The following is a 27,348-nucleotide window of genomic DNA, read 5'->3' on the forward strand; positions in this document are numbered from 1 at the left end:
ACAGGACCCCCCTGGAGGGACTTTCAGTGATAGAGCGCATTTCCAGTCTCAATACCCAAATGTATTACAAGATTTGAAGTGAAAAAGTGCTGTCCAGTGATGGTGGTATAGTGGTGAGCAAAGCTTCCTTCCAAGCAGTTGACCTGGGTTTGATTCCCAGCCATCGCAGTAGCTTTCTTTGAGTTGTGTTAGTTGCTTTTTTTACAAGAAGTCAGCAGAAAGGTTACTTGCCCAACCTGGTTTGATAAAATCTCTTTGAGCTGCACGATTATGGCCAAAATGATAACGACAAATACTTTGATCAATATGGAGATCACGATTAATAATCACAATTATTTGTTGATTTTCTACTCCAAAGTGCTGGAAAGGAAGGTTTCACCAATTGTTGAACCTCAGGTTAACAAGGAACAATCTCAGCAAGGCGATTGATGGATGATTCTAGTTACTTCACCAAGTTCAGCCCATTGATACAGCTGTAAGAGATCACATTGGTTGGCTTCCAGCTGTGTAATAAATGTAGATGGCAGTGGTGGGATTTGAACCCACACCTCCAGAGAGACTGAACCTTAACCCAGCACCTTAGACCACTCAGCCACACTACATGCAAGCATTAGTTCTCCACATCGTGACAAACACAGGCACCGTAACTAACGGTATGCTTATAAATGTTAATGGAAAAGAAAACCTTCGTAAGGAAAAAGCCAATAGCTACATCCCCTGAAGATTTTCAGATTTTTTTTTCTTTTTCCTGAGATAGACTTAGACTTATTTTTACCAATCCTTTGGGATGACTCCCACAAGGATATTGAAATATCACTGAATAAAAGAAGAAACCTGGGTAAAACATGTAATGTTAATGTTGTATATGGCTTCAAAACCTGTAAATGCAACTGCGGTGGATGGAAATCAAACCTGGGCAAAATGCATGCACTGCTATGGAATGAATCATAGTCAAAAGTAAAACACCTGCTGTCTTTCTAGTGGACAATACAACGTTCACTGCAAATCTTGTAACACAGTACTCCAAAGTACCTATGAGATAACACAATATTGTTTGTGAAGGCACATCTGTGATTTGGTAAACCGTGAGGTGTCATTTGTTTGCTGCCACTCTTAAAGATCACCTTTCGTTGTCAGCAGGACTTGAACCTGCGCGGGGAGACCCCAATGGATTTCTAGTCCATCGCCTTAACCACTCGGCCACAACAACCTGAAAAGCAGCATTGTATATGTCTGCTCAAATGTTCATAAACTTTAAACAAATTGCAAATCGTAGTGCACTGCCTGTGTCTGTGGATCCTCGTGGAGGCAGCTTGATTGATTGATGCTCCCTTATTTGTACCATAACAGAGATCTATTATTTTTTCCAATTTGGTTGGGCAAGTAACCTTTCTGGTTACTTTGTGACAAATAAAGCAAGTAACCACACAACGAAAACTACTGCTATGCTCACCACTATACCACCATCGCTGGACAATGCATTTGGTATACTTAAAGGTTGGCTTTTTCTTTTTATTAAATTAAGGCATTAAGATCAATTTCTAAAAGATGATTTTAATTCCTCTTTTAAGTCAACTTCAGCATGGGTTCCTAAACGCATGCTTACCACTGTATGCATGTATACCTGCATGCATTTCAAAATGTAGGCCAAATACGTACTTTAAAAAAAGAAACAGAGCCGTATTGACACAAAAAAGAATTTCCAGCAGAAAGCACCATTTTAAGGACACACAGCAGACCTACAATGAAATTGTAATTGCACTGCTTTGAAAATAGTAAGAACCTTCTTCATCACAAACCTGATGGTGCAGTACTTGATCCACATGGATCCACTTGCTGTCCCTCTGGCTGTTCCTCTCTCTGTCCCATTTAAGGTTTCTTCCTCCTCACTCTCTTCTTCATGCTCTTTACCCTCTTCTTCACCTTCCTCACCCTCTGGAATATCCCTCTTTGTGTCAGAGCCCTCACTTTCATCACATGCCCTCTCTCCAAACTCCCAAAACTCCTCTGGCTCTCCCTCTTCCTGCTCTTCAGTCCCTTGATTTGTTTCTCTCACTGCTGTTTTTCTCACTTTCTGTTTAATTGGGGCTCTATATCGCTTCCTCATTTCATGATAAATATTAGAAGAAGAAAAAACTTAGGGGTATGCATTACATTTCCCTCCCTACTCAACACGGACATGAAGCCTGTTGATTACTTTACACAAATGTAGCTATTTGTTATCGCAATGCAACAGCAAAGAGGAATGAAGTTACGTTTTAACATCACAACATTGTGTAGACCTAGCAAGGAATGTGACATTTGGATTTTTGCTTCTGCTTCGATGAGTTTGATAGATAGATAGATAGATAGATAGATAGATATTTATTGATCCAAAAAAAGGGAAATTATAGTGTTACAGCAGCGTACAACAGTCACACAGTACAGACTAAAAATATAAATGAAATATACGTACAATATACATGAAAAAATAATAATAATACACAGTAAAAACTGAAGTGTTAATTTAACTCCTATAGAGTTGAAATTGACTCCGTTTCAGATAACATTTGGTCCCGCTCAAAATCAGTGTAAAATTAACTCTTTGGTCAGTGTTAAGTTTTTAGAGTTAATTCTACTCAATATTGTGTAAAAAATAACAATGAAATGTGTAAATGTATTTAACACTGTAGTTTAATTGCACTGTTAAGAGTAATATGATCACACTGTAGAGTTAATTTTTTATTACAATTTTTACTACAATTTTCCTTTAAAAAATGACACTTTGAATGTAATATTTACTTTTCATTTCTCAGTGATTTAAAAAATTATAAATCATAAGATGCAGTGTTACTGAATTATAGAACTATCAACTACAATCAAATGAAAACAAGCACAATCACAATAGATCACAGCGCTCACCATTTATTTTAACAAAAAAAAGAAAGCATTTCGATGTCAGTGAAATTACATTGCAAACCCATTGCCTTGTCTCTGACAGAAACATATCTTCATCATAAAATGTTTACCAGAGAAAGCAATATGGCACGATGAGGAGAGTTGTGTCATTCCCTCCATATGACATTTGTATGTCAAAAGGCCTAGGGTAATGCAGGTTGTCGACATGAAAAAAAACATAATCCTGCTTTGATTTGATCACCTCATAAGCATGGAAATGTTCTTGAAAAGTTACTGTAACTAAAGGCACTGTGAGTAGCAACAGTTTTTCAAACATTATCAGAACTGACTCAATCTGATAAAACACGGGCACTTCAGATTCAACTTTCCCACAGATAACCAAGTTTGGTCGATAAACAAACCCATTATGTTTAGCCCAATTAACCTTCATAACCTGAATGCTGATGGGCACTTGCATTGCCATAGCAATTCCAGAACCTCCTTTTACCATATTTAAAGACACCATTTTTCCTGGACCAATGTCAAACCGACTAAAAGTTGTTGAATTTCGCCAACTATATGCCATATGAATCTGATGCTTTTTTGCAAGCGTTTTGGTAATATTTTTAAACGATTTAAGCTGTTTTTTGAAAAAATTATGCTTGCCTTCATACCTCATACACCAACTATGAAGGACAGGCCCAATTTTTTGGATGCAGCGGGGATAGTGGACAAGAAAATGATGCTTTGGTAAAAGGTTTTTCTGAGGATACAACTTTTTAAACAGTGTGTGGTGATCCACAATTAAATGTTTTAAATATACACATAAACCTTGAGATAACATAGGCGAGAATATGATGTTTATTATTTGAAGAAGTAAAAGAAGCAGGCTCCAGTGTTGGTCAGTAGAAGTAAACAAATCTCCAAAGATAAGAGGAACATTCCTAAGTAAGCACCAGGACTGAACTGCATTCAGTCCCAGATCATTAGATCCTTCACTTAAATTAACAGCTACAGGTCTGTTGTTTCTCTCCATGAAACCATAATCAAAACTTTGTATTCTTGAATGTATTTCTGCTGATGTAACATGCTTTTCCTTCAAATACAGAAATAATAACTTCAATTCGTACTGGCCCACCCCTTCTAACACATCATGCATCACATCAACTGAGAAGTTCTCTGTTGTGTGAAAATACTCCAATGAATTTAATATGCATGAACTTTTCACACAAAAACGTAGGGAAGGGATGGATTACAAGCCATTTCTTGACAGTGAGCAGTGTGTACATCTTTGGTGCATAAAACTATTTTGGAAGAGTCTTCAGAGAATTCTGTCTGAAAGTCCTCCTTTTCCGCTAAACAGAACCTGCAACAGTACCTTGCACTGAAAGACTCCACTAGACCAAACAAACAATGCAATCCCAAATTATCACCAGTAACCTGCACTACAGTGCCACGAACAAAACCATTGTATAATGGAATCTCAATACCATCACTCTCTAACACTTTAATATCTCGAACAATGGGAGCAAAAATTTCACTAAAACCATAACGTTTAACATCTTGAGCATGAAATAAGGCACACAGGTGTATGTTAGCTAAAAAAGAATTCCATTTTGGAGAGAAGTTTCTTAAAGTAAAATATACTCCACCTAATTTATGAATACCTCGCTTTGGACCCAGAGGGTTGGCGACCTCAAAGTCATCATAGAACATCTGGATCTGTATTGTCTGCTTCTCAGTTGAGAACAGGGGGTGACTTTTAAAAAAAGATCCATCACAAATATCTCTCAGTCTAGAGTCGCTGGTTGCTGAGCTTTGCAACATTTCTGCAACATACGGACTTTTAAATATTGACTGCAGTGTAGATAAAATTGGAATATACATGAATTTATCTTGAACTACTACCTGATCATATGTTCCAGTCTTTTTATTTCGTCTTGTGTCAAATCTTGAACCAATCACACATTCAATTGGTTCAACCATTTCCCACTTGTCAGTCATAAATTTTGATCGTTTGTATTCCGAATTTAGAATTGTGAAAGGATTCTCTAACCCCTCAAAACACGCCTCAACTTTCTTGCACATTTCCGTTTCTCTTTCATTACTAAATACATGCTTTATCACTGTCTCTTTAGCATGCTGATGGATATCTTGAACAATCTCTTCCATGGAAGTCACTACAGAATTCAGTGTACTTTGAGCAACACCTGCTGTCTTTAGATCAGAAATTACAGCTGAACAACTATTTACAATGTATGGCGAAGATAACTGTGACTCGGCCTCTAACTCTTCAGTCGACTCTTCAACATGAAAAACATTACTTGTATTGATGGTGCTTTGAGGATATGAAAGATCAGATTCCACAGAATCAACTAAACTGCTTCCATGGCACTTATTAAGATGCTTTCTTAAACCTGAAAAACTACCAAAAGAACGTGAGCATCCTTCTTGACCACACTTCAAAAAAGAGTCCTGCCTGTACATAGTCCATGAATTACCTTAAAGTGCTTAACAAGGTTGTTTGGACTTCCATGGTCACTTTTGCAAAGAAAACACTTCATAGTTTTATCTCAACTAACGCACCATTCTTGCTCGCAACTCCGCAACTCTAGGGGTCTCCTTTGTTCCCCCCATGTCGATGTTATAGATGGTTGTTTGCACAAAAGTGAAAAAGCTGCTCAGGGAAGAACTGTATGACGTACCAAAGACGTAATGGGCTTTGAAGAGTTCGTCAAAAGCGCCAACTGAACCTTTTGCCTTGCATGGAAGTGCATTCTTGTCAACCACAATGAAGAAGGAGTGAATGGTGCTTTGTGTGGATCCCTGGGCGAGAAGGTAGGGCTGACTGCTTTGGGTGATGTTGTCTAGATGCTGCTGCACACTGGTTCCAACCTACAACAAAACACATTTAACAGAATTGTTTTAGTGACTAATTTCTGACAATAGATCAGATCACCTCAAACTGTGCACAAGATTGAAGTGATGGAAGATATATTTTAAACAACTCTTAAAGAATTAGTTCACTTTGAAAACATTTTTTGCTGATAATTTACTCACCCCCATGTCATCCAAGATGTCCATGTCTTTCTTTCTTCATTTAAAAAGAAATTAAGGTTTGAGGAAAACATTACCGGATTTTTCTCCATGTAATGGACTTCAATGGGGACCAATGGTTTGAGGGTTTTGAAAACGACCGTTTGTTTTGCTAGATAAGAACTTTATTTCTCTGCTGAGATCATGTCGAGACTTTGAAGCTACATTGAGACAGACTTGAACCCTCAAACCATTGGTCCCCATTGAAGTCCAGTATATGGAGAAAAATCCTGTAATGTTTTCCTCAAACCTTTTTGACTGAAGAAAGAAAGACATGAACATCTTGGATGACATGCGGGTTAGTAAATTATCAGCCAAAATGTTTTTAGAAGTGAACTTATCATTAAGCATACCTTTTGAAATCTGATGAGCTGATCTACAGCTTGATATGCAGACAGCTTTCCCGGCCTCTTTCTACCTTGTGCAGATGGTGGAAGCAAATGTAGCAGCAGCAAGATGGCAGACATGTCACTGTCCCAGCCTACAAATAAGTGAATAAAAACCTGGTTAACATTATATCATAGTATAGCATTCAAATTGACAACTAGCACCAATATGGAAATGTACACTTTCTACACACCTACTTAACCCACAATAAAAAGTAAAACAGTTCCATTCATACCATTCTCAACTTCAGCAGCTGACTCAGCATTGCGCATCAAATCCAAGAGTTCTGTGGTGGGTACAAGTCCATGGCTTTCCTTTATTACTTTTGCTTTGAAAGTGGTTGGCCACTTCTTCAAAAATTGTTGGCCGTGGCCTCACCAAACAGAAGTCTGAAATCTTGTTCTATCTGCAATGTAACACACATAGACAGAAGTGATGAGTGATACATAATGCTACATTGGATATTTTGGTGATGCAATGAATTATTAAGATGTCATACCAGTCCTGGTGTGTCCAGAAATCGTGGGAAGACCAAGAAGACATCTGATGATTTGGCTTCATCGTTGACCATTGCTTGCCGATATATGAAGGTCATTTTCATCTTCTCACGGACAGTCTTTTCATCAGAAGAGTGTTTTAAAACAGCAATAGCTGCTTCCACATCCTCATCAGACAGCTCTCTATCATTGGCGAAGGGCTGACGACCACGGCCTGGCCCACCAACTTAAGAGAAAATACAATGTTAAGAACTAATTTCTGTACAATTCACAGGTTATAATCACATGTCACTGATCAGTAAACATACCTTTAGGAGATTTGCTGACTGAGGCACCTCTTTCCTCTGCTGATTTTCTCTGTATGGTCTTCAATCGCCATGCAAGCTATCCCGAACCACTCTCCGGATCGTAGTAATGTTCCTATGCAATTATAATAATTTATAAAGGAGTACTATTAACATTTCAAACAGTGAATATGTGCATAATGTTGCACTAACCCATTTACTTACATATCCATGTTGTGAGTATGGGTCTTCTAGATAGGGAAACAAGGTTACTATCCCCTGTGCATACATCACTCTAACACTTTTGGGGGGGGATGTCCTAGCAAATGAATTCAAAGTTAACATCATACTCAATTGACATTGCACAACAAAATTTACATAATTAATAACTGTAAAATAATAACAATGTTTCTTTATAGCCCCTTAATGCTTACCCATGTGTTTCTGTCATCTCAGCAGCAAGTATGTTAATCATCTGTCTTCTGGTGGCATCTGTCAGAGATTTGGTTTTTCCATACTCTTGCATAATGCGTTCACCACCAGGTTTTGATGTTAGGATTTTTTCAATCAACTATAGGTGGAATAAAATGTGCTTTCCGTTATTGTGAAACCATATGTAATGTTGAAAAAAATACTTATCTAGAACACTTCCCATGGTGAAACAACATTCAGATGGACTTAACAGCAATTTCCACCACTTACCGATTTTGCCTCGTAGTTAGGGTGACCACCCGTCCCGCGTGCGCGCACAGCGTTTGAAGCCCAATTCACGCGCCCCGCAAATTGAGACCGTGTCACGCACAATCAACGCTTGCTCAAAAAAAAAAAGTTGGTCGCTCTATATCTTGGAGCCCAGGCAGCCAAACGAACATTAGGCTCGTTGGACATGAACTGCGCCTGTAAAGTAGACGAGAGCAGGCGGCAGCAGCCGGGGGGTGGTGGGGGGGGGACACTAAAAGCTGCGGTAAAGTCGGGCAGTTTCCAGCCGATTCCAGAACAGGAAGGGACTTTAACACTGTGGTGCGATTCCGATTTAATAAAATATAATCAGACCCACATATCAGCTGGAACAGTCTCTAGTTTAATTGTAGCTCTCAAAGTGCTCTACATGAGATCTGATGCTGATTTTAATTAACAACAGACTGGAGATGATCTGTGATCTGAACGGATTTAGTCTCTCTGACTTCTAAACGTCTCTATCAGCCATGTACAGAATATGACTTTAAATCAGCCAAATAGTTAAAATCCCTCCGATTCGTTGTCATGACAGCGCAGGCACGTGCATACCAGACACTGGGAAGGGACTTTTAGGAATGGGCTTTCCAATTCAAAACTGGAGAAAGAGCCCGAGTCTGAGCAGTCTGAGCCCCCCCACCATCAGTTAGAAAGAGAAGGTGGGTACAAGGAAGACTGGGAAGACTCTTTTGTTTAAACTGTTCCTGTGGTGTTGAGCAACTACAATTCCTGTTAGTCCTATAATTTTATATTATAATGTATTTAAAGTGAATAAATTGTAATGAAAAATAAAATTAAATAGCTAAAGTAAATCGTAAGTGGAAGTGCATCTGTCAATTATATTATAATTGTATGAGATTTCAAAATATTAATCTTTATTTAGAAAAAAATACACATTGGTTGGCCTATTCATGAGCTTACATCAGCAGTTACACATGTTCAGGGGCATAGGGCGTTATTAATATACCATGTAAGGTGCTAGAAATGGGTAAACCAGTATTAGTGAGTCTGCCCGTGGGGGGGGGGGGGGGGGGCACCGCTTCGCCAGGCAGTGTCCCACATTGTCCCTCAGAAACATACCACTTGTCCCCCCTTGGGCTTATTAGCAGGTGGTCACCCTACTCGTAGTTTATGTGGCATGGCCTTTTAGGCTGGCTTCCTTCGTCAGCGGCTACTTCTTCAACAGGGTCACCCATCATTAAATTCAGGATGATGGTGTCATCAGATGTACCCGAGCATGATGATGATTGAGAGGCACCTGTTCATTATGAAATATGTACAAAATATAAACACATTACAAGAATCAGTTATTTTTAAGACAATAAATATTCTCATTCCGGCCTTTAAACTAAACAAATAATTTGTGAATTGTCTGAATAAATACCAAGTCCTCCATTGCCCAGCATGATTCTGAAAGTTCCAGGTGACTCCTTCACTATTTCTTCAAAAACCTCTGTGTCAACTTCTGTGTCTGACTGGTCATAAACCTTAATGTCTGGCTGCCAGCTTTCTGGTATGTTGAATTTTAGACACGCTGTTTAAAAAAGTTTAATAAAGAAAAAACATTACTTTGTCACAAGAATCAATGGTCATATTTAATTTTGTATTCAAAAAAAGATGAAAGACCTGCACCGGAGTTTGAACAGCAATGATTATTGACCTAACTAGATATCATAGCATAATAGGTTAATGCTGTATTATTTTGTTATTGGGTGATGTATATTGCTTTAACCTAATGTACCCACCTTCTTTCAAGAAAGCATCGAATGTCAGCTCAGACAGCTTGACGTATTTCTGCTCTTCCCCGAATTGAACACGCAACAGCATTTTGCCCCTGTTAACATAGAAAATATATTCAAAATCATAATTTAGGGCTAGTTCAAATAAAAGTTACCTATCAATTTCTCTCAGTACTGGCAATGCACTAGATGTTACACGGTTACAAAGGGCGGCTGAAGAAGACAAAGTTGTGCTGGTTGAATAACGTTTGGCTATTTTCTGCAGCAAATATAGGTTTAGGCTAGTTAAATTTTAGAGGCACGTACGTTGTCTCATTAGCTAACGTTACCAATTAGCTGTGCCAAAGTTAGATATTTTAGTTCGAACAGTAACCTTAACCCGTTAAAATAGCCATGTTAAACAAACACGTACATGCAATCAGTGATCTAATTATCGTTTATATAAGACCAACATTAACTATCAGAAGCATGCAATTGCTAACATTGACAGTAACGTTATAACGTTATAAACAGATTAACGTTGCCTGGGAAGCTAAAAAATACATTAGCTATGAAAAGCTGTTAACTGTATTAAATATTTTGTTGTTATAGCGACCGAGCTAACGTTATTTTACGCATAAATCGTTCATAAGTGAAAATATTGCAACACCACGTGATATCGAAATGTTGAAATCAACGACATGGATTGCTAGCTGGTTAACGTTAAGGTTACGTTAATACCCTTGACTCATATCAGCAAAACTTTAAAATTATGTAACTTAACGTTAAAAAATATCGTTTTGGTGTTAAAAACACAGGGATGTTACTTACCAAGTTGGTATAACGCTCATTTGCAGTCTTCCTCCACCGACATGTGCCAAACTTCAGCACAGCAGAATGGCGGATATTCATCACTGCGCGTAGAGTTGAAAATGCTACGTTTCTGCAGATTTTTACACTCACTTTTAACTCCACTGATAGAGCAACTTTACTCTTCAAAATGTTGAAAATACTCTATCTGGGTTAAAATATGTTTACTCTGAAATATTAACACCCCATTTTTTACTGTGTAGTCTCTAGACTTTGTAATGCCTTATGTCTACTGTAAAAATGTAAATTGAGTTGAGCCATAATTCATTTTTATTTATACCTTTGCTTTTCCTACTGTGACATGTCAAAATGTCAAAAGTTGGATTGTTTGAAAGCCCATCTCTACACATCCATGTTCCACTCCCACAGGTGGTTTAACACGTGCTAGTTGTCCCTTAAATTACCAGTTTATTTTTGTAATTTATTGGTGTTTTTCTGTATTTAAAAAATACAGAAAAAAATCTGTAATGTTTAAAGGAAAATGTATGTAAAATCACAGTTTTTTTGTACAGTGTGTCAAGTACTGACTATTCCCTGACCGGGAATTGAACCCAGGCCACGGCGTTGAGAGCGCCGAATCCTAGCCACTAGACCATCAAGGAATCACGTTTATTAAATTTATCTTTGTATATGTGAGTTTTCTTTCTCTTACTGGAATGACTCATATTGTTTTAGGTGAGGAATGGCTCCTGGCTAGAGCTTCAGAAGGCAGGACATGACAGATTACCCATCTGTCACATAGTCAGTTTGTACTCTTAAATACCAAGTCTCTTGCTGTTCCTTGACTAGTTGCCCCCCCTGCTTTGCATCGCTCCAGGTAAGCAGAAAGCAATCTGTTATGCACCTTTGCATTGCACTAAAATGTCAAAATTTGGACGTGAATCCAACAATAACATTATTTGACACTCAAGTACATTGGTTTCAGTTAAAATGTTGGTTAGGGGTTTAGTTACTGCTTGAAAAATGAAAATAATTGTCATTGAGATGGAGGCAGATAAAGTGTTTATGACCCATCAATGATGACAAAAGGATACATCTGCTGTCGGGGGTCTGATTTAAAGGAAATGGTACTCTTTAAAAGTGTTGGGGTTAGCTTTAAACTAATGAGGAAGAATTTGACAAATCTAAATCAACCAAAACTAGTCCAGGAACTTTCTCTTTTAAATGTAACACCTGTATCTGTCAAGTCCTGACCATTCCCTGACCGGGAATTGAACCCGGGCCACGGCGGTGAGAGCGCCAAATCCTAGCCACTAGACCATCAGGGAGTCCCATCTGTCAGATTTATTTTTGTAGATGTGATTTTCCTTTGTGTGTAATTTAGCATCTTTCTCATCTTTTCTCTCATTTCCTCTTTTTTCCTCCTTTTTCCTCTTACTTTTCGTCTTTTTCCTTCTTCACTCCCTCTTCCCCTTTTTCCTCTTCTTCCACCCCCCTATGAGACTGTTGATCCCCAGCTTTGGCGCAATGGATAAAGAGTCTGACTTTGGACTCTAGGTTCGACTCCTGGCTAGCTCGTACTGTCTTTAGCGACTAAATCCCTTGTTCGTCATTTCCAACTTTACCCCCCAGTACAAATTCTACAAAGAAAATGTATATCTATAAAGAGCCAAATGATGAGTAATTAAAGTAATCTAAGCCTCTTGGTGTCAGTCAACTACAACAATAATCAAGCTCTTGCTGTTGTTTTTCTGTTTTGGCTTGCTAATCATCTTTCCTTGAAAAGGAAAAATGTGTCCCTGAAGGACAGAATCAGCAGTGCTGGATAAACCATTCATAAAATTTTCATTTGTTAGTCAACAATCTGTGAAAGTGGGAAAATATCAGTAGAGCTGATATTCAGAGTTCCCACTATGCTTTCACAACAACAAGGCCCTACTGCTACCAAGTGGCCGTGATCGTATAGTGGTTAGTACTCTGAGTTGTGGCCGCAGTAACCCCAGTTCTAATCCGGGTCACGGCAGCTTTGTAAAGCCAGTTCTCTGTTATGCCTCCAAATTGTTCCATCCTCTGCTTCATTTTACATTGATAGAAACTGAAAAGCAGGGGGGGGGGGGGCAACTAGTCAAGGAACAGCAAGAGACTTGGTATTTAAGACTACAAACTGACTATGTGACAGATGTGTAATCTGTCATGTCCTGCCTTCTGAAGCTCTAGCCAGGAACCATTCCTCACCTAAAACAATATGAGTCATTCCAGTAAGTAAAAAGGAAACTCACATCTACAAAGATAAATTTGATGGATGTGACTCCCTGATGGTCTAGTGGCTAGGATTCAGCACTCTCACCGCCGCGGCCCGGGTTCAATTCCCGGTCAGGGAATGGTCAGGACTTGAAGGATTCAGGTGTAATATTTGAAAGAATAAGTTTGTGGACTTGTTTTTGGTTCATTTAGATTTGTCAAATTCTTCCTCATTAGTATAACACTAGAACCCCAACACTTTTAAAGAGTACCATTTCCTTTAAATCAGACCCCCGACAGCGGATGTATCCTTTTGTCATCATTGATGGTCATAAACACTTCATCTGCCTCTATTTCAATAACAATTCTTTTCATTTTTTCAAACAGTAACTTGTAATGGAAATTTACATTTAACCAATGATTTTCATATTTATTATTCATGATAAGATCTCCAATGCCTCTCAGAGTATATGACTTCTGTATCTTTCCTCAGTGTCTTCTCCTTGTAGGAGACAACTGAATTTGTTATGACTTTGCATTTTCCCACCACTGAGGGCTCCACTCGGAAATCAAAACACAAGGAAGCAATTTCAAACAGCAGGGGTAAGTTAAAGTTTCAATTCTGTTAGATAAATTATTTAAATTGGACATTGAGATGGTTTGTGAGACAAATATTGACTGTGATTTAACTGAGGGATTCGGGGAAAGTTATATTTTGTTTTGTAAAAGTTTGGGTTGTGTACAAAACAGGAGAAAGTAGGAGCTAGTTTTTTTTGCAATTCTTCTGTTCACACTAGGCACTATTTCACATCTTTTGTCTGTAGTGCTCTATTCTGTCAGGACTTAATTCTGTCTCTCCCACCTCTTCTTTTTTTCTTGTTCTGTCTTGGCAAGAATTGTTATGCTTTTGGGTCGTCTGTCCATCTCTACATCAGAATCAGAAAGACTTCACTGATCTGTGAAGGGAAACTCTGGAAAAGACTGCTCCTTCGAGCCGGATTTGAACCGCGACCTAAGGATTTCAGCTTTATACCTCTACAGTCAAGCGTTGGTGGTATAGTGGTGAGCATAGCTGCCTTCCAAGCAGTTGACCTGGGTTCAATTCCCAGCCATCGCAGTAGCTTTCTTTGAGTGATGTTACTTGCTTTTTTTTTTTTTTTTACAAGAAGTCAGCAGAAAGGTTACTTGCCCAACCTGGTTTGATGAAATCTCTTTGAGCTGCATGATTATGGCCAAAATGATAATGGCAATTACTTTGATCAATATGGAGATCACGATTAATTATCACAATTATTTGTTGATTTTCTACTCAAAGTGCTGGAATAGGAGCGTTCACCAACCTCAGGTTAACAAGGAACAATCTCAGCAAGGTGATTGATGGATGATTCTAGTTACTTCACCAAGTTCAGCCCAAATGATACACATACAGACTTGGGTGGCTTCCAGCTATGTAATATTTGAAAGTTGCAGTGATGGGACTTGAACCCACGCCTCCAGAGAGACTAGAGCCTTAATCCAGGGCCTTTGACCACTCGGCTACATTACCAGCATGCAACTCTTCGCCACATCGTGACACGCACAGGGACTGTAACTAATGGTATGCTGTTAATGTTATTGGGAAAAAAACCTTTGCAAGGAAAAAGCCACTTTATTGTAAAATGCCAATACTTGTTATACATTAGAAAAAATGTTATAACACTTTGTCATTTTTCTCTGACATTGATTTTAGAATATTGTAACCAGCATTAAGTGAGTAGGTTTAGGTCTGTGTGAATATGGGCTGAATTTGAGAACATCTTCTTTTGCATATTCACTGTAAAGAGCCATTACTCCTCCATATTGGGCGACAAAATTTGGGTTTCCTGAAAAAGTTCTTTAAGTACAGGTAAACTTAGTATGCTAAAAAAGAATTTAGAAGAAAAGAAGAAAATTGTTGAAAAAAAATGAAAAGCACTCAAGATCTGATTTAAATAGAGAAAAATAATCAATGTTCTAATCAGTGGTTGAATGAAGCCAACTGTAATAAATAAAAGAAAAAAAAAGAGGGTGCATCAACAGTTACCATCAACCTTTACAAAAAAATCTTTATTATTCCTTTTTTTCTACACTAAAGTGGGTAACAATAATAATAATAATAGTAATATTAATAATAATGATGATGATAATGTTGATGACAATGATGACAACATGCAGTAACAGTTACATGTGGGATGCTATTCACTTCAGGAAGGTAGGAATAAATAATACAGTGTATCAATTTTCATTCATAAAAGATGCCAAACAATCCTTGCAATCAGATCAAAACTAAGCCTTTCTGTAAGGTGTGGGGAAGAACTTAACAATGATTATTTATTTGCAATTATTATTTATTGTATCACTATTTACAACCCAGCCCAGCTTTATAACTGAGGAACACCCCAAATTCTGGAAAGTGATTTCCAAATAAGGCAATAAACAGTTTTTAAACTGGAAAACTGGACTAAAATAAAGAAACTGATGGAATAGCTGCCTTGTGGACTATTAAATTACTAAGAACTGTTCATTTTAAAAGACAGTAGGGGGCAGTAAATGCCTAGACTGGCGGTAGACTTAATGTTCCACGGTTCCACGGTTCGAATCCCAGCCGTGGCTTGCCCACAAAATTTAAAAACATCAAAAAAAATTCTTTAAGTGTTCATGGGGGGCTAAAATACCTTCATGTCTTCAATTTTCTCATTTTTCTCTCTTTTCTTCTTTCTTTTTTCTTCCCCCTTCTCTTCCTTTCTTCCCCCTCCCCCCCCCCCCAACAGACTATTGTTCCCCAGCTTTGGCGCAGCGGGAGTGTGCAGGGCCCATAGCCCAGAGATTGATTGATCAAAACCATCCTCTGCTATTTCCTAGGCTTTGTATCAGTCTGTTGATGTTTAACAAAGCAAATTAAATGTCTGCACCTGCTAAAGGTTTAACTTAATAGCATGTGAAGTTTTTTTTCATCCATAAAATAGAAACTACAGTGCTCATACCTGCTGTAACACCCATAAAAACTGGTATAAAAAAAACATAAAACATTAAATACATTACACTACAGTTAATAAATACTGTAAATAGAAACATGTATTTTAAAGTGCTTGTTGTGCTGTCTACCAGTCAGATTACCACAGGAGGTAATATCTTCTGCAGCTCTTTTAAAGACTCTACCATAATACCTGCTGGAGATGCCAGGTCCTCATACATGTAAAGCATGAGCTCTACCACTGAGCTACATCCCCCGAAGATTTTCAGATTTTTTAGACTTTTTTTCTGAGATAGACTCAGACGTATCTTTATTAATCCTTTTGTGATGACTCTCGCAACGATGCTATACAACGTTCACTGCAAATCTTGTAAAACAGACTGAGACTGAGAAACACGTTGGTGGAGACTGGTGGCTTCCAGTACTTGTGAGATAACACAATATTGTTCACAAAGGTACAGCTGCAATTCGGTAACCTGTGATTTATCAAATTGTATCATTGGTTTGCTACCACTCTTAAAGCATGCCTCTCGTTGTCGGCAGGATTCAAACCTGCAAGGGGAGACCCAATGGATTTCTAGTCCATCGCCTTAACCACTCGGCCACGACGACCTGAAAAGCAGTGCTATACCTGTTTGGACAAATGTTCAGAAACTTTTCAACTGGTTACAAGAAGTTACCAGACATGGGATAACTGCAAATCGTAGTGCACTGCCTGTTCCTGTATATCCTTGTGGAGGCAGCTTGATTGATTGATTTGCTCCCTTATTTGGACCATAACAGAGATCTAATATTTATCAAATCGGGTTGGGCGAGTAACCTTTCTGGTTACTTCTTGACAAAAAAGCAAGTAACCACACAACGAAAGATACTGCGATGGCTGGGACTTTTCTCTGCATCGTGACACGCAGAGGGACCGTAAGTAACGATATGCTAATGTTATTGGAACAAAACTTTCGCAAGGCAAAAACCAATACTTTATTGAAAAATGTTAATAATAATAATACATTTTATTTAACAGCGCCTTTCTAAGCACTCAAGGTCGCTTTACAGACAATAAAAGATAGATACAGGCAAAAGAAAAGTTATGAACAGTTATGAAAAAATGCCAGAGAAAAATGACAAAGTGTGATAACATTTTTTAATAAAATATTGGCTTTTTCCTTGCAAAGGTTTTTTTCCCCAATAACATTAACAAGCATACCGTTAGTTACGATGCCGGTGTTTGTCACAATGTAGAGAGTTCATGCATGCAGGTAGTGTGGCCGAGTGGTCTAAGGCGCTGGATTAAGGCTCCAGTCTCTCTGGAGTCGTGGGTTCAAATCCCACCACTGCCATTTGCATTTATTACATAGCTGAAAGCCAACCGATGTGATGTCTTACAGCTGTGTCATTTGGGCTGAACTTGCTGAAGTAGCTAGAATCATCCATCAATCACCTTGCTGAGATTGTTCCGTGTTAACCTGAGGTTCAACGATTGGTGAAATCTATGCTCACCACTATACCACCATCACTGGGAAATACAATGTTCACTTCAAATCTTCTAAAACATCTGGGCATTGAGACTGAAAGTGTGATCTGTCACTGAAAATCCCTCCAGGGGGTCCTCTGTTACCACATTCACAAGAATGTGAAGTGTGTGTATTTATGCTATCTCCCTTCGATAGCTCAGTTGGTAGAGCAGAGGACTGTAGAGGCATAAAGCTGAAATCCTTAGGTCGCTGGTTCAAATCTGGCTCGAAGTAGCAGTTTTTTCCAGAGTTTCCCTTCAGGGATCAATAAAGAATTTCTGATTCTAATGTAGAGATGGACAGACAACCCAAAAGCATAATTCTTCTTGCCAAGACAGAACAAGAAACAAAAAGAAAGAGGTGGGGCAGATAGAGTTAAAGAACCTTTTTTCAGGACACCGACATTTTGTCGCTCAACATGGCAGGCATTCTATGCATCCAGGGCCCAATGTTTTACCATTTCATCCACTACGGGCCCCGAAGGAAACAAGTGACTGTGAACTCTTGTTACCCATAGCAACGACAGGTAACAACAAGTAGAAGTACTTCTCTCTTTTCGTATAATCGCCACTATACGGCCCAGTTTCATCTCGGTAAATTTTGCAGAAATCCTGCAAACAGCTACAATGACTGTTTATCTGTAAGGATTTTAAAATCTATCTGTCAACCCCGTCTTAACCGTATTGGATGGAATGATGTCAATTTGCGCTTTTTATCTGTAACACATAAAAATCTGGATGCAACAAAGAACCCTTTTCTCCTGTTCTGTACACAACCCAAAGTTTAAAAAAAAGAAAAAAGATAACTTTCACAGAATCCCTCAGTTAAATCAGAGTCAGTAACTTTACATGTGTTGACAATAAAGATGCTCACAAAACGCTGTACTTTCAATTGGGTTTCTCGTGCAAATTCATGTCCTCTTGAATACAAAGAACTGCTAAGTTCTTTATTCCCAATATCAACTCTCAGACATTAGTTCCAAATGAAAACAATTATTGTCAGAAGTGGGTTTGAACCCACGCCTAAAGTGGAGACTGCGACCTGAACGCAGCGCCTTGGACCGCTCGGCCATCCTGACTGATCCTACAGATGTTCAGTAGGACCTGTTTGAAAAATTATGATATAGTAAATTAAACGTCATGAAATGGTAGTTTCTCAGTCATCCATGTCATAGTTACCAAGGGAAGGTTTCTCAACTGTCAGCCCAAATATACGGGCGTTAATGGAGACATGGAAGAAAGTCACCAGGGTGGCAATGTGCTTGACAATGGCAATACATTGCACGGGATGTGAAGGCAATTTGCAATACAGGACAAATCCTATGGTGGGAATCAAGATCCACCAATGTTTCTGTCAACAATGTCCAACTGAGTCCACAAATATACCTGACAATTGGGAAATAAACTGATAATTGTCTTTGTGCTCTAAACGTGTCAAATATTGCCGTACAATGCCCACATTGAGTCCAGATGTGTCCATTTTGGTTCCTGATCCATGCTATTACCCCGAAAGTCCATAACTAGGCCGAGGGCAACTGGACTTGGTAAAATGTCCTCCGCAGATGTTTTGTCTCTCATCCAAGAGACTTCTTTAGTTTTTTTACATTACTTTTTATGAATTTTTGACATACTATACTATGACTTTTCATGACTTTTTATGAAATTTTTCAACATCTTATACTATGCCTTTTATGCCTTTTTATGAATTTTGTCATACTTATATACTATGACTCATGAATTTTTTGACATACTCTAAAATGAATTTTTATGACATTTTAGGAATTTTTGTCATACTATACTATGACTTATGATTTTTTTGACATACTCTAAAATGAATTTTTATGACATTTTATTAATTTTTGTCATACTATACTATGACTTACGATTTTTTAAACATACTATGACTTCTTTTGAAAAGGGAATTAGCTCAGATGGTAGAGCGCTTGCTTAGCATGCGAGAGGTAGCGGGATCAATGCCCGCATTCTCCAGAGGACTTTGGATTCTTCTTGCTTTACAACAAGAAATATAAATCTGGACTTGTTAAGACATACTACACTACAACTTTTTAGGAATATTATACTATGACTTTTATGAATTTTTCGACATACTTTACTATGACTTTTTAATGACATTTAATGATTTTTTGTCATACTATACTATGACTTTTATGATTTTTTTGACATACTATACTATGACTTTTATGGATTTTTCAACATTATATGACAATTTCTGAAAAGGGGGAATTAGCTCAAATGGTAGAGCGCTTGCTTAGCATGTGAGAGGTAGCGGGTCAATGTCCGCATTCTCCAGAGGACTTTGGATTCTTCTTGTTTTACAACAAGAACTTTAAATTTGGACTTGTTACGACATACTACACTACGACTTTTTTTAACCCAGGTTTCAAGAAAGTAAAAAAAAATCAGACAAACTTCAGGGGATGCAGCTCAGTGGTCGAATGCATGCTTTGAATTTATAAGGACCTGGGTTCAGTCCCTGGCATCTCCATCAGGTGTTATGGTCCAGTCTGTAAAAGAGCTTTAGACGATCTTACTCTGACGGATGAAATTAAATAATGCAACAAGTGTAACAAAGGCAATAAAGTGGAAGATTAACTTAATAAGTGTCTGATGACTCTGTGCACTTTTAACCATGTCCAGCTTAACTCAGCAACTGAGACGGATTTGAACAAATTTGTATAGCACAGTGTTGTGCATCCTTGCATGTATGGTACTTAATGCAAAAATCTGGAAACTGGAAACCCGTCTCCACCAATGCATCTCTGAGCATTTATTTTCAGTCTCAATGCCCAGATGTGTTGCAACATTTGCAGTCAACATTGTGTTGCCCAGTGATGATGGTATAGTGGTGAGCATAGCTACCTCCCCCGCAATTGACCAGGGTTTGTTTCCCAACCATTGCAGTTTATTTGTCAAGAAGTAACCAGAAAGGTTACTTGCCCAACCCGATTTGATAAAATATTAGATCTCTGTTATGGTACAAATAAGGGAGCATATCAATCAATCAAGCTGCCTCCACGAGGATCCACAGACACAGGCAGTACACTACAATTTGCACTTTGCCCGTGTCTGGTAACTACTACTAACTAATTGAAAAGTTTATGAACGTTTGTGCAAACAGGTATAATTCTTCTTTTCAGGTTGTTGTGGCCGAGTGGTTAAGGCGATGGACTAGAAATCCATTGGGGTCTCCCCGCGCAGGTCCGAATCCTGCCGATAACGAGAGACATTCTTTCAGAGTGGTAGCACACAAATGACGCATCACAGTTTACCAAATTGCAGATGTGCTTTTATGAACAAAATTGTGTTACCTCATAGTTACTGGAAGACACCAGTCTCCACCAATGTATTTCTTTTCAGTCTGTGTTACAACATTTGCAGTGATTGTCTAGCAGAAAGGCAACAGGTGTGTTACTTTTTACTTTTTTGACTATGATTTTGTACCATAGCAGTGCAATCATTTTGCCCAGGTTTGATTTCCAGCCACTGCTGTTGCATTTACATGTTTTGAAGCCATATACAACATTACCATTACATGTTTTACCCAGGTTTCTTCTTTTATTCAGTGATATTTCAATTTCCTCGTGGGAGCCATCCCAAAAGGATTAATAAAGATAAGTCTATCTCAGAAAAAAGTCAAAAAAATTTGAAAATCTTTAGGGGATGTAGCTCAGTGGTAGAGCTCATGCTTTCCATGTATGAGGACCTGGCATCTCCAGCAGGTATTATGGTAGAGTCTTTAAAAGAGCTGCAAAAGATATTACCTCCTGTGGTAATCTGACTGGTAGGGTTATAGAACGTAGTGGTAGACTAAGACCTCCTGTGGTAATCTGATTGGTAGGGTTATAGAACGTAGTGGTAGACTAAGACCTCCTGTGACACAAACGAAGCGGTATGCTCTCTCTTTTATACCTCAGGCAGGACCACAAGCACTTTAGATGTACATGTTTTACAGTTTCTTTTTTACTGTATTTATACTGTAGTATATATATTGTATTACCCTCCAGTTTTTTTGGTTGTTACAGCGGGTATGAGCACTGTAGTTTCCATTTTTATGGATGAAATGAACTTGACACACCGTTAAGTTTACTTTTCAGCAGCTGGAGACATTTCACTTCAGACACTTGCATCAACAGACTGGAAACGGCCTTACTGCTGATAGAAAGCATAGGAATTAGCAGAGGATGGTTTCAATCCATCGACCTCTGGGTTATGGGCCAGCACGCTTCCACTGCGCCACTCTGCTCTGCTGTTCAAGTTCAGGGGCTGGAAAATTTGTTATTCACATTTTGAGGGAATGTTTGGGATCCTGTGGCTTTAGAGCACCTTTAAACCAGGTCAGGTGGTAAGAGGACATGGTTCTCACTTCAAACCATAAGTCTGATTCCACTGGGGAGTGAACCCAGGACCTTCTGCGTGTAAAGCAGATGTGATAGCTACTACACTACAGAACCTCTGACGTCCTGTCATCTTTAACATAATCGTAACAATACAGTAAAAATAATGGCTGGCGGTGAGGTTCTGAAAAGACATGGGCTTATATTTCATTATTCGCATTCAATTCTTTCTAAAGACTTTTCAAATGACAATTGCCAGGTGGTACCAAATACATAGTTCTTACTTTAAAGCATAAGTCTGGTTCCACTGGGGATTGAACCCAGGACCTTCTGCGTGTAAAGCCAACGTGATAACTACTACACTATGGAAACTCTGTAATACTGTCATCTTTAACATAATCAGAACCAAACTGTAAATAAAATGGATGGAGGTCAGGTTCTAAGAAGTGAAACCAATGCAAAAGCACTGAAGAAGTCTTTCAGATAGACGATATGTCTTTGGAGGAAGTTTTTTTTGATTGTCAAGTGTCGTTCACTCCCTTTTTAAGACGATAACAGGACATAGTTCTTACTTTAAACCTTAAATTTCGTTCCACTGGGGATTGAAGCCAGGACCTTCTGCGTGTAAAGCAGATGTGAAAACTACTACACTACGGAACCTTTGTGATATATATCTTTACATAATCTGAATATAAATGTGACCTTAACCATAGACTGTAGAATTAGCTGTATTGTAGCTCCGGTTCAGAAAACAATGCAAAGGTGAACGAAGTGAAGTGAGGTTTCTTTTCAGCACTGTAGCCTGGCTGACGGATGGTCACAGGCTTGGATTGTGGTGGCACCTGAGTAGTGGATGCAGCTGCTGCCATGGTCCTGCTGGACGCCCTGTACTATTACTGCTACTATTATTAGTAATAGTTCTATTACCTTTACTGCTCCCATAATTACCACCGGCCATCTTTTCAATCCATTCTCTCTCTCTCTCTCTCTCTCTCACCCTCTCCCCCAACTGTTTGTGTCAGATGACTGCCCACCATGAGCCAGTTTTAGTCTGAGGTTTCTGCCTGTTAAAAAGACATTTTTCCTAATAAATGTAACAACAAATGCATGCTCTTTTGGGAAATGTTGGGTTTCTGTCATTTACACAGTGTGGTCTTTTTGGTGAGATCACTGAATAAGAGAAGAAACCTGGGTGGAATATGTCATGTTAATGTTGTATATGGCTTAAAAACCTGGTGGTGGCTGGAAATCAAACCACTGCTATGGTATAAAACAAAGTTAAAAAGTAACATCACTCAAAGAAAGCTACTGCGATGGCTGGGAATCCAACACCGGTCATTTGCTTGGAAGGCAGCTATGCTCACCACTATACCACCATCACTGGACAATGCAATGTTGCAAATCTGGCAACACATCTGGTTATTGAGACTGTTTTTTTGCATTAATTACCATAAACACAAGGAGGTCACTACAACCCACAACACTGTGCTATACAAAAATGCTCAAATCCTTCTCAATTGTTGAGTTAAGCAGGACATGGGTAAAGTGCAGAGTTTGTAGAGACATGTTGAGTTTAACATCCACTTTATTGTTTTTTAAGTCCTGCTGCATTATTTCCATTTTCAGAATAAGAGCTCTTCTAGCTCTTTTACAGTCAGGACAACAACACTTATTGGAGATGCCGGGGATTGAACCCGGGGCCTCATACATGCGAAGCATGCGCTCTGCCACTGAGCTACATCCCCTGAAGGCTCTCTGATCTGTTGTGATATTTGTGTGCCTTCAACAGCACACATGTGGAAATTATGAAAGAAACTGCAAAGCAAACACTAGCTACACCTTTAAAGGTTCCATGGTGTAATGGTTAGCACTCTGGACTCTGAATCCAGCGATCTGACTTCAAATCTCAGTGGAACCTGTTTTTAAGCCAAAGCACAGGTGAAAAAGATCAACCTTTCAACTTTCCACATCTAGTTTAAAGTGAGCTTACAGGTTCAAAACGGAGCTGAACACGGAGGAGGATTCCTCCCTAACGGCCGCTCTGCTCTGCTCCGTGCCCCCGCTGTCCGGTAATAGTTAAAGCAGATAAAAACCTAAGGAACACTCAAAAGCTTCAAGATAAAACTTACTTAAGAAGCTTCTTCACGTTCAAGAGAAGGCCTGTTTCCAGCCAGACTATGAATTGATTCATGAAATCCCTGTTATTAATGTGTAGCCAGTCCCATATGGTCTGGCGGTTAGGATTCTTGGTTTTCACCCAGGTGGCCTGGGTTCAACTCCCGGTATGGGAATCGGTATCTAGCCGATGAAGGTCTGCAGAAAGATCTGTAGGATATGTGTCGTTGGTCCTGTATTAAATGAAAGCTGTATGTAACCTATACCCTGATATGCATTTCCCCAAACCTAACTCATATAATAAATAGTAATGTATGCTTAAATATTGTAAAACTTTAACTAGACATGATGGTGGAGAAAAGGTGAAAACCTGAATCCAGACTGCCAGACCGCACTTCTTGCTGTGTTTTATCAACAAGTGATGTATGTATTTATGTGCCCTGTTCCTGGCATATCTATGGATGTATTCATGAAATCACTGTTATTATTCAACGTGTCAGTCCCATATGGTCTAGCAGTCTGGATTCTGCCTAAATAACCTTTACACACATTCTTAAGGAGTCCTCTGGAGACTACAATCAGTAGATCTGAGAAAGCTTTCAGTTAGTTTGATTTTACATTCATTTGGCCTAAGTGGTGCCCAAAAGGTCTTGGGTGCTGCTCTTAAAGACTTCTAATAGTAAGGAAAACCCTGGTTTTCACCCAGGTGGCCCTGGTTCAACTCCCGGTATGGGAATTTATATTTAGCTGGTGAAAGTCTGCAGAAAGATCTGTACGATCTCTGACATTGCTCCTCTATTAAATCAGAGCTGTAGTTACGTACGTAAAAAGGCAAAAAAGTGAAAGATTAACTCAAGAAGGGTTTAATAAAGATGAACAAGTACAGCTGTTTCTGTATCTGTTAACCATGTGAATTATCTGTATCGTATCTGTTAACCACATGAATTATCTGTATCTGTCTCTGGCGGGGCCAAACCCGGAAGTGGACAGGATTTAGGCTGAATCCCATTTCTTTGTCTTACCCCTACCCCTTACCCCTTACCCCTTGGCCCTTGAAACCAAGGGGTAAGGGGTAGGGGTGAAAACATACCCTATGAAATGGGACACCACTTGGTTACATCACCGTACAGTATTTGTCACAAACCTCCAAGATGCCGTCTCTGTCTGTTGATTGTGTGGGTTTTGACAACAGTGGCATATGCATGTATATATTTATATATTTTATAGTTACTTTATGTTCACTTTGGTGGTGCAGAGGCAGATGTTCTTATCTGTATAGTACTTAGGTCTGTTTGCAATCTGTATACACATGTATCATGTATACATACATGTACATACAGGTGTGTTGTATATCTGTTTCAGTTATCACCGTTTTGAATGTCATTAATGTTCACAAAAACATTTTGTTGACAAAAATCTGTGTTTACTGCTGATAAATCGAACATAACAGGCAAAAACATTACATAAAATGATGTTACAGAACCATTATCAACTATTAGAGCCATAACTAACATGTCATACAATACACACATAAAAAGGCACTCATGTGTATAAAACAAACAAAAAATACACACAACACCACAAACAAACAAACTACAGCTGTTCTGATATTCCAGACCAGTCTGAAGCCTGTTGGCCAGTAACCCCCCCCCTCACATATCATCAGTGTCCCGTATCAAAACCAACAACAATATACAAGTGCATGAACAATGAACAGGAATTAATTACAAATGATTACAATAATACAGTACCAATGCAATAATGAATGGGTAGCTACAACATGAACACATGGAAAACGTTTTTAGGAAACGTCTGCGTTTTCAGCCCCAAAGTGGACCAGCTGCTGTCTCCTCTTGTGTCCTCCTGTGTGATACAGGGCGGTATATGTAAAGCACGTAGCGATGTATCATAGACCGTTAATATTAATATATATGTAGCTATACAATCTATGCAATGTATACAGTCCATTCAAGGCAGAAATATGTGGGACTGTTGTGCAAATCAACGGGTTCAATTCCCAGTTAGGGAAAGGTCAGGACTTGACAGATAAATTTGAACGAGTAAGTTCCTGGACTGCCTCTCCGGGAACCATCACCTTATCGTGGTGGAGAGGTTTGTGTGTCCCTATGAACCTGAGGGCTGTGTTGTCTGGAGCTTTGTGCTCCTGGTAGGGTCTCCCATGGCAAAGAGGTCTCAGGGGAGGGGCCAGACAAAGAATGGTTCAAAAACTCTTATGGAATATCAAGGAAGGGATAGAGGGACCCTGCCCGGTGGAAGCCCGGGGCCCCCGTCTGGAGCCAGGCCCAGACGGTGGGCTCGTGAGCGAGCGCCTGGTGGCCGGGTTTGCCACGGAGCCCGGTCGGGCACAGCCCGAAGAAGCAACGTGGCACTTCTCCCTCCAGCCCATGGGCCCACCACCTGTGGGAGGATCCAAAGGGGTCGGGTGCGCTGCCACATGGGTGGCGGCGAAGGTCAGGGGCTTCGACGGACCAGACCCGGGCAGCAGAGGCTGGCTCTGGGGACGTGGAATGTCACCTCTCTGTGGGGGAAGGAGCCGGAACTTGTGCGGGAGGTGGAGCGCTATCAGTTAGATCTGGTGGGGCTTACCTCTACACACAGTCTCGGTTCTGGAACCGTACTCCTGGATAGGGGTTGGACTCTCTCCTACTCTGGAGTTGCCCAGGGTGTGAGGCGCCGGGCGGGTGTGGGGATACTCACAAGCCCCCGGCTGAGCGCCGCTGCGTTGGAGTTTACCCCGGTGGACGAGAGGGTCGCCTCCCTACGCCTGCGGGTGCTGGGGGGGAAAACTCTGACCGTTGTTTGTGCGTATGCACCAAACAAGAGTTCGGAGTATTCGGCCTTCTTGGAGACCTTGAATGGAGTCCTGTATGGGGCTCCAGTAGGGGACTCCATTGTTCTCCTGGGGGACTTCAACGCACACGTGGGCAATGATGGAGATACTTGGAGAGGCGTGATTGGGAGGAACGGCCTCCCTCATCTAAACCAGAGCGGTTGTCTGTTGTTGGACTTCTGTGCTAGTCATGGATTGTCCATCACAAACACCATGTTCGAACATAGGGATGTTCATAAGTGTACGTGGTACCAGAGCACCCTAGGCCAAAGGTCAATGATCGATTTTATAATCGTTTCATCTGATCTGAGGCCGTATGTTTTGGACACTCGGGTGAAGAGAGGGGCAGAGCTGTCAACTGATCACCATCTGGTGGTGAGTTGGGTCAGGGGGTGGGGGAAGACTCTGGACAGACCTGGTAAGCCCAAACGTGTAGTGCGGGTAAACTGGGAACGTCTGGAAGAGGCCCCTGTCCGACGGGCTTTCAACTCGCACCTCCGGCGGAGCTTTTCGTGCATCCCTGTGGAGGCTGGGGGCATTGAACCTGAGTGGACAATGTTCAAAGTTTCCATTGCTAAAGCTGCGGCAGCGAGCTGTGGTCTTAGGGTCTTAGGTGCCTCAAGGGGCGGTAACCCACGAACACCCTGGTGGACACCGGTGGTCAGGGAAGCCGTCCGACTGAAGAAGGAATCTTTCCGGGATATGTTATCCCGGAGGACTCCGGAGGCAGTTGCAGGGTACCGACGGGCCCGAAGGGCTGCAGCCTCTGCCGTGACAGAGGCAAAGCAGCGGGTGTGGGAGAAGTTCGGAGAGGACATGGAGAAGGACTTTCGGTCGGCACCAAGGTGCTTCTGGAAAACCGTTCGCCACCTCAGGAGGG

The 27,348-nt window shown here is 40.0% G+C and overlaps 1 long non-coding RNA gene and 8 other non-coding genes across 9 annotated transcripts; 2 read left to right on the forward strand and 7 right to left on the reverse strand.

Annotated features, from left to right (window-relative positions):
* Positions 1-1,128: 1,128 nt before the first annotated feature.
* trnas-aga (transfer RNA serine (anticodon AGA)) lies at positions 1,129-1,210 on the reverse strand. Its single transcript has one exon. It is a non-coding gene; the product is annotated as a tRNA-Ser (tRNA).
* A 6,033-nt stretch (positions 1,211-7,243) lies between these two features.
* LOC116685095 (uncharacterized) lies at positions 7,244-7,768 on the reverse strand. The gene is made up of 3 exons (XR_004330903.1): positions 7,576-7,768; positions 7,367-7,460; positions 7,244-7,277 (listed from the first exon to the last, which is right to left on the reverse strand). It is a non-coding gene; the product is annotated as an uncharacterized LOC116685095 (long non-coding RNA).
* Positions 7,769-10,994: 3,226 nt separating this feature from the next.
* On the reverse strand, positions 10,995-11,066 carry trnae-cuc (transfer RNA glutamic acid (anticodon CUC)). The gene has a single exon. It is a non-coding gene; the product is annotated as a tRNA-Glu (tRNA).
* A 594-nt stretch (positions 11,067-11,660) lies between these two features.
* trnae-cuc (transfer RNA glutamic acid (anticodon CUC)) lies at positions 11,661-11,732 on the reverse strand. Its single transcript has one exon. It is a non-coding gene; the product is annotated as a tRNA-Glu (tRNA).
* Positions 11,733-16,892: 5,160 nt separating this feature from the next.
* Positions 16,893-16,974, forward strand: trnal-aag (transfer RNA leucine (anticodon AAG)). Its single transcript has one exon. It is a non-coding gene; the product is annotated as a tRNA-Leu (tRNA).
* A 4,572-nt stretch (positions 16,975-21,546) lies between these two features.
* On the reverse strand, positions 21,547-21,619 carry trnav-uac (transfer RNA valine (anticodon UAC)). The gene has a single exon. It is a non-coding gene; the product is annotated as a tRNA-Val (tRNA).
* A 182-nt stretch (positions 21,620-21,801) lies between these two features.
* Positions 21,802-21,874, reverse strand: trnav-uac (transfer RNA valine (anticodon UAC)). The gene has a single exon. It is a non-coding gene; the product is annotated as a tRNA-Val (tRNA).
* Positions 21,875-23,175: 1,301 nt separating this feature from the next.
* Positions 23,176-23,247, reverse strand: trnaa-cgc (transfer RNA alanine (anticodon CGC)). The gene has a single exon. It is a non-coding gene; the product is annotated as a tRNA-Ala (tRNA).
* A 474-nt stretch (positions 23,248-23,721) lies between these two features.
* On the forward strand, positions 23,722-23,793 carry trnae-uuc (transfer RNA glutamic acid (anticodon UUC)). The gene has a single exon. It is a non-coding gene; the product is annotated as a tRNA-Glu (tRNA).
* The last annotated feature ends 3,555 nt before the right edge of the window (positions 23,794-27,348 follow it).

This window comes from Etheostoma spectabile, unplaced genomic scaffold (assembly GCF_008692095.1).
Source record: "Etheostoma spectabile isolate EspeVRDwgs_2016 unplaced genomic scaffold, UIUC_Espe_1.0 scaffold00569515, whole genome shotgun sequence".
NCBI classification, from domain to species: domain Eukaryota; kingdom Metazoa; phylum Chordata; class Actinopteri; order Perciformes; family Percidae; genus Etheostoma; species Etheostoma spectabile.